General features: G+C 46.9%; 1 long non-coding RNA gene and 1 pseudogene across 1 annotated transcript; both read left to right on the top strand.

The window, feature by feature from the left end:
- The first annotated feature begins 5556 nt into the window (after positions 1 to 5556).
- Positions 5557 to 6236, top strand: LOC149361118 (uncharacterized). The gene is made up of 4 exons (XR_016288378.1): positions 5557 to 5620; positions 5681 to 5735; positions 5845 to 5939; positions 6002 to 6236. It is a non-coding gene; the product is annotated as an uncharacterized LOC149361118 (long non-coding RNA).
- Positions 6237 to 12987: 6751 nt separating this feature from the next.
- LOC149361119 (uncharacterized) lies at positions 12988 to 14715 on the top strand (annotated as a pseudogene).
- Positions 14716 to 14939: the final 224 nt, after the last annotated feature.

Here is a 14939-nt window from a genome sequence, read left to right on the forward strand (position 1 = left end):
AGACTTCGCTGGTCTCCTCGCTCAGTTGACGGCTCAACAGGTAGGCATTCTCATGTAAAAAGACGAGAACGACGAAAAGACGAAATGCTAAGTGGGAAAACAAAAGTGGGACTGGAAAACCGTGCTGAGGTCCGATTTCATGCACTGCCAAAGGCTGACTTCCGGGACAAGGCCGCTTACTTCCGGTGGCTTCACTTTCGGGCGCCCGATGCGGCATCCAGCTCCCCTAGTGGAGATCAGTGGTCTCGGCGTGGGGTCACGTGGGAGCTGTTTCCGCGGCGTAAGCAAAACTGTTTTATTCTAATCAAAACATACGAAATATTGCCTTGCATCTAAAAACACGCTGGTCGTAACATCATCAACACATTCCGTGCAGCGTTTCTGTCGCGTTTAATCGTGGGTTGCCTATGCGAACATCGAGCAACCTTGCGTGTCCCTCCGACCGAATTCGCTGGGTACGCGTTGCATGTGAAAACACTGCGAAAATCGCACTGCGGCGTCACCGACTAGGCCGACTATTTTCGTTCTAGTCGCAGCATGTGAAACGACCCACACAGCAGTTACGCGACTAACCGCGGTTATCGTGAACCGAGCTTGGCGACCGTTAGTGCCCGTAGGCGTCCGAGCTTCGAAAAGCGTACGAGCTGGTGCACTTCAGCAACGTACTTTATCGCGCGAAATCACGTTTCAGGAGCAACACATTTAAATAGGCAGTGCGTAGAGTGCCGTCCGACGGCGCAGCAACAGCGTGCTGCAGCACAGTCTCGCGATGCTCGAGCTGCACATTCTAGCGCTGTAATATCGAAAAAGGACCGCTCCCTGCGCCGCATCTTTCAAGTAGGCGACAAGTGTGCAACGCTCGCTGCACCGGATTTCGCGAGCTGACTGCGGTGGTGCCGCCTGCGAGCGCGGCGGACGGCGGCGCTCTGACAGTGTGCTACTCCATAGTCGTCGCTAGGCCTAGCTTGTTTCGCATCGAAGTCACAGTGGGCTGCGCTTCTGAATTGACCAGCGCTACCGTAAATGGTCTGCTCATTGCCTTACTGGCTACCCCATTGTCTCATGCTAAAAAAAATATATGATCGATTTCAGCGACGGCTTAGCAGCGGAGCTAGCGTGCAAGAGATCGGGTGAGCTGCGGTGCACCAGCGGCAGCTGGTACGCCCTAGCTTGTAATTAGTTATTACTCCTACCGTCAACTCGGTACCGATCATCGATCCTCGAAGAGGAATCATTTTTTACATTGCCTTATCCCAGGGCTTATTATTTACGACAGCATGAAAGCTTAGCACGGTTTTCAGACACTGCCGCCAGGGCTTCGTCGCAAAGACGTGGCCTTGGCGCAGACGGCTTGCAGGAGGTGCGCCGATGTATGTACTACGGCAGTGGAGGCGGTGGTGCCACCGGACGGCGCCGTCGGACGGCACTCTAGACACTGCGTTGTAAAGTATTTGCAAATGCTGCTTCGCTCTGCCGATCATCGTGTCACTTCGTTCGTTGCCCCCGCCGGTGGATGCCGAAACAGAGAACGGTAGCGAGCCGTGTGACAACGGCGAACCTCGGTTTACCCCAAAAAAAAACGAGGGCAGATGAATAGAACGTCTGCACTAGGCATGTAGTACAGAGGGGGAAATACTTGGAGCTGCTTGTCCTCCTGACTGCAGAGGTGGCTGCCCATAAATAAGGTGTTATGAGTGTAGGCAGTGCTCTCACCTTGCACATTTCGGACCCGGTGTTATCGCTAGGTGACGCGTGCGAAGTGAGGAATGCGACCAGAGCGCACAGCTCAGGTGTTCTATAGACAAGCGTTTTGGGCTCTGTACGTGCGTTGTATGTCTCGTCCCTCCCATGTGTGCTTTTGTTTCTCAGCCAGTCTGCCACATTCTTTTTCAAGTTGCCTACTAGCTCACTTTCTTGCCTCGTTGACATTGCAGAACCATTTGCTAATTCATGCGTATCATCCATTCCACAGGTCGTCATGCCTAAGCTAAAAGAAAAGGCATACACACGCAAGAAAGCATACCAGCAGACAAAGGCAACCTCTGATATAGGCTTGGACGGTTATGCCAAAATTCAACGGAGCCGGAGGATATGGTTGCTGTTCAACGTGAACAGAATTTGCAGCAAGAAGCATGTGACAGTTCTTCCGATGACAGTGACCGTGCGCCCAGTTTTGATGGCTTCGGTATCGCTCACGATGAGAGCACCAGCAGAATGCCTGCAAAGACAGATATGCCTGGAGAAACATTAAGTGACGTTTCTGGAGGTACAGAACATGATCGAAGAGGTTTGCTATCCTCACCACTTCCAGATCCTCCAGTTCTTGAGACTAGCTTCAGTGATCGTGAGAATCCAGGTTCAGGTGTTGTACCCACTGATTTCTCAGGAGCATTAAGGCGCTAGGCGCTCGAAGAGAATACAACACTAAGCGTTTTGACATCGTTGCTGAAGATAGTCAAATCTAACATAGTGGACCTTGCTACTCTTCCGAGTGATGCTCGTACCTTGCTGCAAACACCCCGAAATACGCATCATACTTCACAGGCAATTGAGATGCCCCCTGGCAACTATTGCCATTTTGGTCTGGAGCAACAGTTAAAACTCCCCTTTCTCATGTGGCTCCTGAAATCTCTTTGATTTCTCTTTCTTTTAATGTTGATGGGTTGCCTCTCTCAAAAAGCTCAAGAATTCAGCTTTGGCCAATCCAGTGCATGGTTGTTGAGTTTGACAAAATGTCTCGTTTTGTCATTGAGGTTTATGCTGGGCTATCAGAACCAGCTTCAGCTAAAACCTTCTTGGACCCATTTGTGAATGAACTCAAGTAACTAATGTCAAATGGGATTTGTATCAAAGGGCGACAAGTTTAGGTGTGTGTTAAAAACTTCATCTGCGACGCACCAGCACGTTCTTTTGTCTTTGGCATTAAAGGCCATATGGGCTATTCTGGATGCCCAAAGTGCATTGCTGAAGGAACTTACACGAACCGACGGGTTGTCCCCCCCCCCCCCCCCCCCAAAATATCAACATTAAGGACTGACGATTCCTTCCGGTGGCAGGCTGACCCAGATCATCACAATGGAACATCATTGCTGACAGCTCTGCCAATCGACTGTGTAAACACAGCTCCCCTTGATTATATGCATCTGCTTTGCCTAGGAGTCGTCAAAAAACTTCTGAATCTTTGGCTGTGTGGGCTTTTCCAGGTACGCCTTGGACGTCCACACCGAAAGGAGCTATCTGATGTATATGTTTCCTTTGCTGAACACATGCCAAGAGAGTGTGCGGAAAACAAGGAGCATAGGAGAAGTTGATAGGTTGAAGAGAACAGAATTCAGGTTTTTTCTATTCTATGCTGGGCCATTGGCACTCAGATCGGTTTTGCCTCGACCACTTTACAGTAATTTCCTTAGCCTCCACTGTGGTGCACTCCTTGTTGCAAGTCCAGATCTTTGGAAACAACATGTTAACTATGCAGAGCGTCTTTTCTCCCACTTTGTAAAGATTTTTGCTGAACTCTACGGGGAAGATCAAGTAGCTTACAATGTACACTGTGTATTGCATCTGGCAAATGACGTCAGAAATCAGGGGCCACTAGACGACCTCAGTGCCTTTCCTTATGAAAATAACATGCAATTCCTTAAACACCTCCTGAGAAGCCACAACACCCCTCTTGCTCAGCTGTACAACCGTTTAAAGGAGCGAGAAGGAACTGGCTTGTCTGTCAGGTCTTCACCTGCTTTAACCTTCACAAAAGGGCATGTGGATGGTCCGCTTCCAGTTTCATGCAGTTCACCCCAGTACAAACTTGTCAAGTTTCCAAATTTTGTACTCGGTGTTGGCGCACCTAACAACCGCTGCATGATAATAATGCCATTGTAGTCATTGAAAACTTTGCTACCCTCGCGTCAACGGGGGCTCCATGCATCATTGGCCGCGAATACAACGTGAAGGAAGACTTCTATGACAAGCCATTCAATTCGGGTATTATTGGCATTTTCATTGTTTCTGAGCTTTCGGACACAAAAGTCTGGCCACTTATAAACATCCGTAAGCTAATGAGGTTGCCTCTGTCAAGGAATGGAGCCAGGCCTAGCATGTCGCAGAAGGTGGCAGTTATGTCTCTGTTGCATACAGCTTAACTGCTAGAGACATGCCTGTCGCACACACCCCATTTTGATAACTTTCCAAGAGTAGTTCTACTAGCTGTGTAAACATTACATGGGCCTCTAGCATGTCGCCTCCATCGAAATGCAACCGCCGCGGCCAGGATCGAACCAATGTCTTTTGGGTCAGAAGCCTAGTGCCGTAACCACTGAGCAACTGTGGTGGCTCTTGACATGGGAAAATGCGTCATGAATGACAGCCTGCTAGCGAAGCAATGTAGCAAAAAAGCAACAATTAACGATTGCAATCGGTAAGCGTGCGAAGAAAACGCCACATGATTCAGTGGCAAGAAGCAAAGTTAGTGACAGCAGAAAAGAATGCGTCAGCTCACCGAAACGTTGTAACTTATAACACACTAAGCAAACGCATAACACAATAAGCAACAATGATGGCACCTTACATCTCATCTATGCCAAATCGCTAAAAGCACTACTAAGTACTACAAAAACCAGAGGCATTTAGCTGGTTGTCTCATTGTGAACAAGGGAGCCATAGTGCTCCCGAAGTATCATTCCTTTTTGACTAGGTCAGTAACCAGTGAGCTTCATCAGTAGTAGGTAAGTTGCTAGAGTTCTTCCTGTTGACAGCCGTTCACGAACATTTTGCTCTTGTTTCTATAGACTCTTAACAAGAAGCATATAGCCACCCATGTGGGAAGGCCTGAACGTACGCTACAAGTGAGTTTCAAGATGGGTACTGTGGCTGCTCATTCCGACGCTTTTCTGTTTTAGGTCTTTTGGTACAACTGACCATATCGTAACGGGTGATTTTTTGGTCTTTACAGCAACCATGATGCTTTGGGATACTGAACTACACAAAGTTACCATTATTGTGGCTTTTACTGGGAAACAATTACTGCACTATGCACTCCTACTGGAGCAACAGGTAGGCTGCATAATTCCTTGCAATGTAGGCTCTTGTATGGGTCAATGATATGATGTGCACACGCTTTCCTCTTGTTTCTATAAAGGCACAATTGGTTGGTTGGTTTATGGGGTTTAACGTCCCAAAGCGACTAAGGCTATGAGAGACGCCGTAGTGGAGGGCTCCGGAAATTTCGACCACCTGGGGTTCTTTAACGTGCACTGACATCGCACAGCACACGGGCCTCTAGAATTTCTCCTCCAAAGAAATTCAACCGCCGCGGCCGGGATCGAACCCGCGTCTTTCGGGTCAGCAGCCGAGCACCGTAACCACTAAGCCACCACGGCGGCTATAAAGGCACAATTGGGAGCATATCAACCCGAGTATAGACTAGAGGTGAGTTTCAAGATGCAAGTTATGGCTGCTCATCTTGACATCTATTTCTATTCTATCCCTTTTGTGATCAGGGATAGTTTGTACACCTCTACAGTATAGTTGTGGCCTTTGAAGACTCAACAGAAGGGTGCCATTTTTCTTGCTTTGACTGGGAAACATGTTCTGACCTATATGTGCACTCCTGATGATGCAACAGGTAGGCTGCAACACTCTGCTCTGTCAACCTTTCTCTTGACTTTCGCTCTTGTTTCTGTAGGGACTAATATATGATGCATATCTACCCATGCAGTGAAGGACAATGTAGGCTAGAGGTGAGTTTCAAGGTGGGCACTATGGCGGCTCGTCCAAACACACGTATCTTACTGTCCTTAGTCTGTACTGCTACCCATGCCAGAAAGAATGGTTGTTATGCCTTTACAGTATTCATGCTGCTTTCGAAGACTCAAAAACAACGAGCAAACTTTGTGGTTTTGAATGAGAAGCATTTGCTGAAATATGCACTTTGGAACGATCAGGTAGGCTGCAACACTCCTTGCAGTGTAGGCCCTTCTTATAACTTTTGCTTTTGTGCCTACAGAGGCATGTGGAACATATCGACCACTGCTGGGAAGGACATTGTTGGCAACAGGTGAGTTTTGAGATGGGCACTCCAATGGCTCCTCCAGACGTCTCTTTCTATTCTCAGTCTCTTTGTACAGCTACCCATGTCATAAATAATGGTTGTTACAGCTTTACAGTATACATGCTGCCTTCGAAGACTGAAGAAGACTAAGGTGCAGTTTTTCCGCCTTTGAGTAAAAATATTGACTGAAATATGCAACCCCCCCCCCCCTTAAGTGATAGGTAGGTTCCAACAATCCTTGCTTAGTGTGCCCATGTCATTGCTTTTGTTCTTGTTTGTAAACAGTGTTAGCAATGATTTAAAATAGGCTGCAGGTGAGATTTAGCAGTGTAGCTACTGATACCAATGCTTCCCTTTTATATGATGTATGGAGCTGTTCTTACCTGAAGCCTTAGAAGATTGAATGATATAGGCTGGAATGTTTTGTGAGAGTTACCAGTGCTATGGTGTGTACAACTTCAAGGTTTTGCGATGCATAACAATCAGCACTCCTGCTATTTGTTTTTGTTCCAATCTGGTAAAATGAGAAGTGAGGCTGCGTGTTGCGGTACATGCACGGGCTACAGGTGGGTTTGTAGATCAGGCACCGTTGTCACATTCATAGCTTGCTTGATCTTGCCTTCTCGTGTGGCAATGCGCTCATGTTACGGAAGAGGATTACGGGTGTATCTACAGGTGAATTGGAAGATAGGTGCCAAATTCAGGCATGGCACACTTCATTAACATGCAGATAGCATACACCAGTGGAGAGACAAAGTTCTACCTAGCTGTAGTTCACTTTTTGTAAGCATCAGGATTAATTTTCATGTTTATTTTCAGAGGCTGCTTTCTACCATTGCATAAAGAAGCAAGAAGGATGTGTATTGCCAGCTTGGTTTCTTATATGATGTTGTGTCCAAAAATTTTACAACTGTAACCAATGCTGCTGCGGTGCGCATCATAATAAAATATTCCATGCTGTATAATCGTTTACCATTCTATTGCCTCATGGTACTGAAGAAAGCATGATAAACCACAGGCGCGAATATACGACGAATATCCACAACTGACGTCCGGTTAAAGACGGCCGACGTACATACGGGAAGGATGCCCGACGTACGGCAGCGCCGGACGTCCGTTGTATGACTAACCGTATACCTTTGGCTGCCTCTCGGACATCCGGTGGACGTCCGTCGGCTGTTTGCGGATGTTCAGCGGACATCCGGAAAATCCGAAAAGGGCGTCCGTCGGACCTCGAGGGGATATCTGTGGTTGTTTGGGGCTGAGTTCATCGGTCGCTGACGCACTTCACTTTTGTGAGTCCACACTGAAATTGCCGCAATTTCGAGGTGCGCATGCCACAGCAAAATTCATACGGATCTTTGACCGCCTCTTCGACCTACTGAACTCAAGAAATCCCCTGGCATGCTCATATAAGGCTGCAATGCGCAAGGAGAATGCAGCATCTTGGAAGTCATTTCTCCAGGAGGCTGAACAGTATATTAGGAACTTGAAAGATCCCAGTGGAAGACCAATGACTGACGGACAGAAGAAAACTAAGTTTGTTGGCCTGCTCATTTGCATGCAGAGCGTTGCAGCTTTGTTTGAAGGACTTGTTTCGACAGGCAAGCTCAAATACCTCCTGACACACAAGATGTCTCAAGATCCCTTAGAGACTTTTTTTGGTTGTGTACGGAGAAGGGGTAGCTTCAACAAAAACCCCACTGCCTGCCAGTTTAAAGCTGCTTATAAGCGCCTTCTTGTTCAGACCGAAGTCAAGTCATCTAATGCTGGGAATTGCTCCCAAGATGTTGTTACTGTTTTCAATCTGTCTGCTGCCACTGATATGGCCGAATCTCCAGTGAGAGAAACATCGCAGAGAAGGTCTGCAATATTGGAGCCTTTAAACGACGAGCACGATTATACTGACCGTGTGGACTTTCCCAAGTGCCTGTCAGCAGTAGCAAAATCTGTTGTTCCCTACATTGCAGGATTTGTAGCTGCAAAAGTTACTGCTAGAACACAATGTGAGGACTCTGTGGCACCACAGCATTCCAATGAGCTGACCGGCCTCATTCGTGCAAAGAGCCGTGGTGGGCTCATGCACCATCCAAGGACGTCTTGCAGATCTGCGAGGCTGCTGAAAAGGGACTCAGAGTGCTGCAAGTTCAATACAAAGATTAAAGGCTGCTGCATGCTCAATGCGAACACCTTGTAGTGGAGATTCTGACAACAGTTATTGAGAAGGCTTGGTTCGCACAACTTGAAACTCATCTGTTGGACTGCGACCCATTAGATAACCATATTTACAACCTGTCCCAGAAAATTGCGCAACTCTGTCTGAAGGTCAGAATTCATCACATTGCTAAGAAGATGAACCGAGGAAATTGCAAAGAGAAGGTGCGCGCTCTCTTGTCCAGACTGATTATCTTTAAGAATCAGTGAATCTTGTGTATATATGCATTACTAAATGCAGTATAGATATGCCAAGTTCAGATAGTCGGCATTGTTGTTCTTTAGAGTGCTCTGTATGTGTCAGTTTGTTTCCGTAACTTGCTGTTTTCCATATTTGCCTTTCTACCTGCCAATTATCTGCCAATGTATCCTGTTATCGTCAACCCGGATGGAATCGCCAAAATCATTGACGGCCTGAAACCATTTTCAGCCGCCGGCATCGACTGTATTAACTCAAAATTTCTGAAAAGCACTAAGATATATTCCTCCATTATTCTTTCTAAATTATTTCAGCAGTCTCTAGAAAATAGCGCGATGCCGGCCGACTGGAAGATAGGGAAGGTGATTCCAGTACATAAATCTGAAAACAAGCACTCACCTTACAACTACCGGCCTATTTCAATCACCAGCATCCCCTGTAAGATCCTAGAATACGTTCTTTTTTCACATATAGCAAATTTCTTAGAGTCAAACTCGTTTTTTCATCATGCACAACACGGTTTTCGTAAGTCATATTCATGTGAAACGCAACTTGTTCTCTTTACTCATAAATTGCATGCAATTCTTGATCATCGTTCCACTGCAGATTGCATATTTTTAGATTTCGCCAAGGCTTTTGATAAAGTTTGACACCCGCTTTTGCTACTAAAACTGCGCATGATAGGGCTCGATACTGACGTACTAAAATGGCTAGAGTGCTTTTTAATAGACCGTCAGCAGTTTGTAGCAACTAATGGAACTAACTCACATTTACACCCCGTTCTTTCTGGCGTTCCTCAAGGTACCGTGCTTGGGCCCTTACTCTTCTTAATATTCATTAATGACCTGCCTGATTCTGTTACATCATCAATTCACTTATTTGCAGATGACTGCGTCCTTTTCCGTGAAATAATAAACGACGATGACGTACGTGCAATTCAAACTGACATTAACAACATCTCCTCTTGGTGCAAAGGATGGCAAATGACGCTAAACGTTAACAAGTGCAAATTCCTGCGCGTATCAAGGTCATCTAGCAACTCACCTACGTATCACCTTAACAATGTAGCTCTCGAATCAGTAGCGTCATACAAGTACCTTGGCATTCATATCGCTTCTAACCTTAGCTGGAACAGTCATGTCGAATTCATTGTCAATAAAGCTAACCGCATGCTAGGCTACTTAAAACGGAACTTTCGCTCGGCCCCTTCTAGTACCAAGCTTCTCTTTTACAAAACGTTAGTTCGTTCGCAACTTGAATACGCATCTTCAGTTTGGGACCCGGGCACTACTGATCTCATTAACCAGCTAGAAATGATTCAGAATAATGCAGTTCGTTTCATCTTCTCTAATTATCACCGCACCGCTAGTGTATCCTCAATGAAATCTAATCTCAATCTGCTACCCCTCACATTTCGTCGAAAGCATGCACGGTTATGCCTCTTTCATAAGATATTTTACCATGATGACTTACACGATAAATTGCTCATTCCGCCTTCATATGTATCATCACGCATTGACCACGCTCACAAGGTTGGCATAAATTCATGCAACACTAAATGTTTCTCCGATTCATTCATACCCCGCACATCTAAAGACTGGAACCGCCTTCCCTCTTCCGTTGCAACAATTGAAAAATTTTGGTTATTTCAGTCTGCCGTGCGCAATATAGACCATGCGAGTTCTTCTTAACATTGTATAAAACCTACCTCTTTCCTGTGTGCTCATATATTATTTAATTTCACCACTGTGTACACTCAAACGATTTTGATTGTGTTATATTAAGTGTTATGGGACTTTGTTTAGATCATTTTTAACCAAACTTAACTGTCACTTATAGTATTACTTGTATGTTTTTGTTGCTGTGCATATCTTTTGTTTGTTTATTGATTAAAACCCACTCCCCTCTGTAATGTTTATACCCTGAGGGTAATAATAGAGTGAATAAACCCTGATTAAACGAAACCAAAGCGCGGTTTTGTAGTTCATGTTTAAACAACCTTTGGGCCTAAATTGAAACACAAACTGCATACACAGCTTTATGGCACCATGAAGCAGTTCTAATATTCATGAATTAAACTGCAGGGCCAAATAGTGCCAGTATTACTGGTGATGTGGTCTATGTGCGGCAGATCTTAATCCAGGCAGCAATGACAGTCTGCTCGACCATTGCAGTTGCTTTCGTTTCTTTCCGCATGTTTTAGATATTCGAGAACCCTACCATGTATTGCAGAACTGTAAACGCTTAATTGTCCTTCCCATTCCCAGCAAAGAGTATGTTTGTCAGTTAATTTTCCGTCCTATCACTGCTAATGTTTCATTGCATGATTAGCTGAAACGACACACTTTACACGATTTGTTGAGAAAATTATCAGCTTTTCAAGGCAGCGACAGTTAACAGGAGAAATCGCCTACCAGAGCCTTTCAGGCAAATTCACGCGAAAACCGGGAAGATTATACAAGCAAATTTAGTGCCCTTAGAAGCAACATCCCTGCCAGAAGATGTTTCTCAATTAATCTTGCAGCTGAGACGAAAAAAAAATCGCAAAATTAGTCGTTCTCTGCAGGCACGCATTTCACCACGGCCTGTTTTCGCCCCTGGCAAGATGGCCGCCGGTCGGTCTGGCTGGCTTCACCTGTTCCTGCATGCATGCATAGGGGCCCCCACTCCAGAAGTTTTAATATAACCTCCTTGGTGTGCGCAGACGGCTTTAGCGAAACCGCAACGACACACAATGCCAATAAAAGGCTTTACTTTTCCAAAATGCCATTAAAAATTAAACCTCTTAAAGTATTTAAGCAACAAAATTTTTTCTGAAAACATATTTTTTTTAAAAGCGCGCTTGTTGAGCACGAAATATTAGTTTTTATAGTGTTCAGTACTTGGCCAATAGGAGAGCGAGTCGTCTCTTATTTTGGGGAAACTTTGCACTTAAAGGTTTTTCTGCCCGTTTGTTGCAATTTACAGACAGGCTATTGAATGTTGGGACATCCGTATACATCGAACAGCTTTATTTTTGCATTATTTTTTGTCCAAAAGTTGTAGTTCTGCAGTCGGTAGCTCACCGCCCCATGATGCTTTGAGCGCCCATGGTGGCTGGAGTGGTCACGAGGGGCGCCCGCCGCTGTGGCTCAGTGGTAAGGCGCTCGTCTACCGAGCCGGAGTACCCGGGTTCGAACCCGATCGCGGCAGCCGCGTTTCGATGGAGGCGAAACGCAAGAGGCGCCCGTGTGCTGTGCGATGTCAGTGCACGTTAAAGATCCCCAGGTGGTCGAAAATTCCGGAGACCTCCAACTACGGCACCCCTTTCTCTCTTTCTTCTTTCACTCCCACCTTCCTCCCTTCCCTTACGGCGCGGTTCAGGTGTCCGCCGATCGAGATATGAGAGACAGATACTGCGCCATTTCCTTTCCTAAAAAAAACAAAAAAAATCACGAGGGGCCTCTATGCAAACTCCCATAGACGGGTTGCCAGCTTTCCCCCTAGGTAATAGCATTGAAGGACTCTGGTAATAGTAAGAAACTCTATGATCTTCCCACGGACTACGTTGCCAGGTTCAAACTCCGTTCTTTGTCCAGATTTAGCAAGCGTCAAAACAGCTGGCAACACAAACAAACCGTTGGAAGATGGCGGCTTTCATGCGTTGCCCACTGGTACGCATGGGCTCATTGGGCAGCTTTCCCTCTAGAGTTGGTTATATTAACTGTATGGTTTCTGCGGCCGTTTGAAACTACAGTCGAGCCCATTTATAACGAACCTAACGGTCACGAGGATTCAGTTTGTTATATGCGATGTTCGCAGTAAGTGGACTCTCCGTACAGCAGCTAATAAGGCTGCTAAAAGTGCCGTTTATTTCTTATAAAACTACGTTATGTGCGTCTCCTTGACCAAAGCAGAGACTGCAGAGCAGGCTCTGCTTTCCAGGCTATCTATACCCCTGTCACACGGGCACTTTCGATGCTCATTGAACTCGATCTGCATCGAGGTTTTCGAGCACGCTCGAAGCATCCGGTGCTACACGGGCTTTTTCAATGCTCATCCAGAAGTTTCCCTCATGTGCGTTAGGTGGCGCCAAATGTTCCTCCAAAAGATGCAGGCACAGTCACTCTTTCTGAGGCCCTAGGGTTTAAAGATAACAAGTCATGTAAATAAATCTACAGTGGAAGTCAGCAAAAAGCGATTGTAGGATTGGTGGCTGAAAAGCAGAGATGTGGCATAAGGTTAGAATTGTAGGAACCCGTAGGTAAATATGATGGCGAATCTTGGTGAGAATTGCCAACACAGTAAACAAAAAAAATAATAAAGAAAAAAAGCTGAGCATGGTGGCAATTGCCACCACCCCGTTTCAAAGGGGGCGCTCCTAGCCATCCATCCATCGAAAGCCATAACATGGTGATGTCCGGCAACGCTGTGCAATCGGGGCCAGCGGCAGCAAAATCCGCAGCCAGTCGCGATAGCGGTTGGTGTCAAAACTACAGTGGCTGTAGTTAAAACCAAAAGCTTTGTTGTGGCAGCTCTGCGAATTATTATGAGTTCAGAAAGCAAGCGCGAGATTGCTCTCATGATGGTGGCGGCTGCTGACCTCGAAGTCGAGGTTGAGGCGGCTAAAGCAAAGACACCCAGTGCAAAAAGGCAGCTGCTTTTTGCGAACAGGTTGTGTATTGCGGCTGCGGTTGCGTGCGATGGTACAGTGCACCGGGAAAGGTGGATGTACACTCGCAACGAACGCTGGTTTGAGGACACACTCCCCCACCTCGGTGAGCGCTTCTTCAAGCAAAGCTTTCGTGTGACGCCTTCGGCGTTCCGGTGCATAGTCGAAGCTTGCCGGCCCCTGCTGCAGTGCGTCGATAGGAATATGCGGCTGGTCATCTCTGTCGAGAAGCGAGTTGCAGTGGCGGTGTATACATAGGTTGCACGTGTCGTCACTTCCGCCCCCATCATTCGCTTGCGGCCATGCTGCCGAACCATTCGGCCGTCCCCGCCAATCCGCCCTGCGATGCCTGGCCACTCCTCGGATATTTTGGATTATTTTCTCACCTTTCGGGCGCGATGCCTACTCCACAGAGGAATGAACCATTCAGTGCAGGCTACTGGTCTGAATTTATTCGATCGGCGCACGTACGCTACGCAGACAAAGTGAAAATTTGTGACGATACAGATCCGTACACGCTGCGACCGGGAGTCGACGCGACGATGGGCGTTGATGTGTTCCTTGAAGTGGCCCACGGGGGATATCGTGTACTCTTTCCAGCTTTGTGAAGTTGGAAGAAATTAAAGCCTTCGAATCACTGGAGGCACACTATGATTTCTACAGGAGGTGGGTGAGAAGCCTGTCTGCGATGCGCAAGCAATGAGACGAAAAGCTCGGCATCGGCACGCGGCTTTCTCTGCCGTCATTGCTCGCTGCGGTCGTGGCGATCTGAGCCGGCTTGCCTAGTGCTGTAGATAGGATGCAGCGACGCGGGGCCCAGTCTGGGTTTGTGTTGTCAGACAAATTGGATGGCATCAATCAAAACAGCAACATTCAAGAGTGTAGTCATTGCTTCCCACGTTTTCGTAAACATTTAGTCGACGACACAAGCCTCTTACTTGCCACAAAGTGCACTCCGCACACAAGTAAATTTGGTTGACGGGTTCCAAATCGTCGCGCTTAAAGCGAGCCAGCCACAGCTCGCGCAGATTCGTACTGTCATGCAGCGCTCGCACTTGCATGCCTATACGATTATCTTACGAATGCAGATGAAGTTCGTGTTAAATGGCTTCTTCTTTCACCTGGAGCTGTCGCTACGGCCGTAGCAGCCAAGGGTGGCACACAAAACCATACCGAATCCACGGATGGACGAGAATCGACACGTTGCGAGTTAAAATAGGCAGCGAGGGAAATGCCATGGAGGGAAATGCTAGAGGCGGTCTAGCGGTGGTTCGGCAGCATGGCCGACTCGCAACCAACGGCCACCGGATGTGACGTCGGTGCAAGCTGTGCTCCTCGGCAGAAGATCGGTCTGTGGCCAATCTTTTCGGCCTGGGGCGATCTACTGTCAACAGCATCTACCGGGAGTTTTGCGACACCGTAGTGTGCCTGCTAGATGACAAGTTGGTCAGCATGCCCTCTCCAGACGCAATGGGCGACCACATAAGAGAGTTTAGTGCCGTTTGCGACTTCCCACAAGCGATGGGGGCACTCGACGGGTGCTATTTCCCCGCGTCGCCGCCGAAGGAAAGCGCATCGGACTATTACAGCCACAAAGGCTGGTGAGTTATCTCATACTTGGGTTAAAAAATATGATCAGGTGAAGTATCTGGGGCTCATCCTAACATCTAACCTGCGTTGGGAGCCCTACATCAAATCCATTTGCTCTAAAGCTGAAGGTAAATTACATTATTTAAGGAGAAAGCTCCGTTACACGCCGGCCCATATTAAACTCAGTGCCTATAAAACTCTTATAAGACCTACCCTAGAATATGCGGATATAGTCTGGA

The sequence above is a fragment of the Amblyomma mixtum genome, chromosome 2 (genome assembly GCF_055824585.1).
Source record: "Amblyomma mixtum isolate Tamu chromosome 2, ASM5582458v1, whole genome shotgun sequence".
Classification (NCBI taxonomy): domain Eukaryota; kingdom Metazoa; phylum Arthropoda; class Arachnida; order Ixodida; family Ixodidae; genus Amblyomma; species Amblyomma mixtum.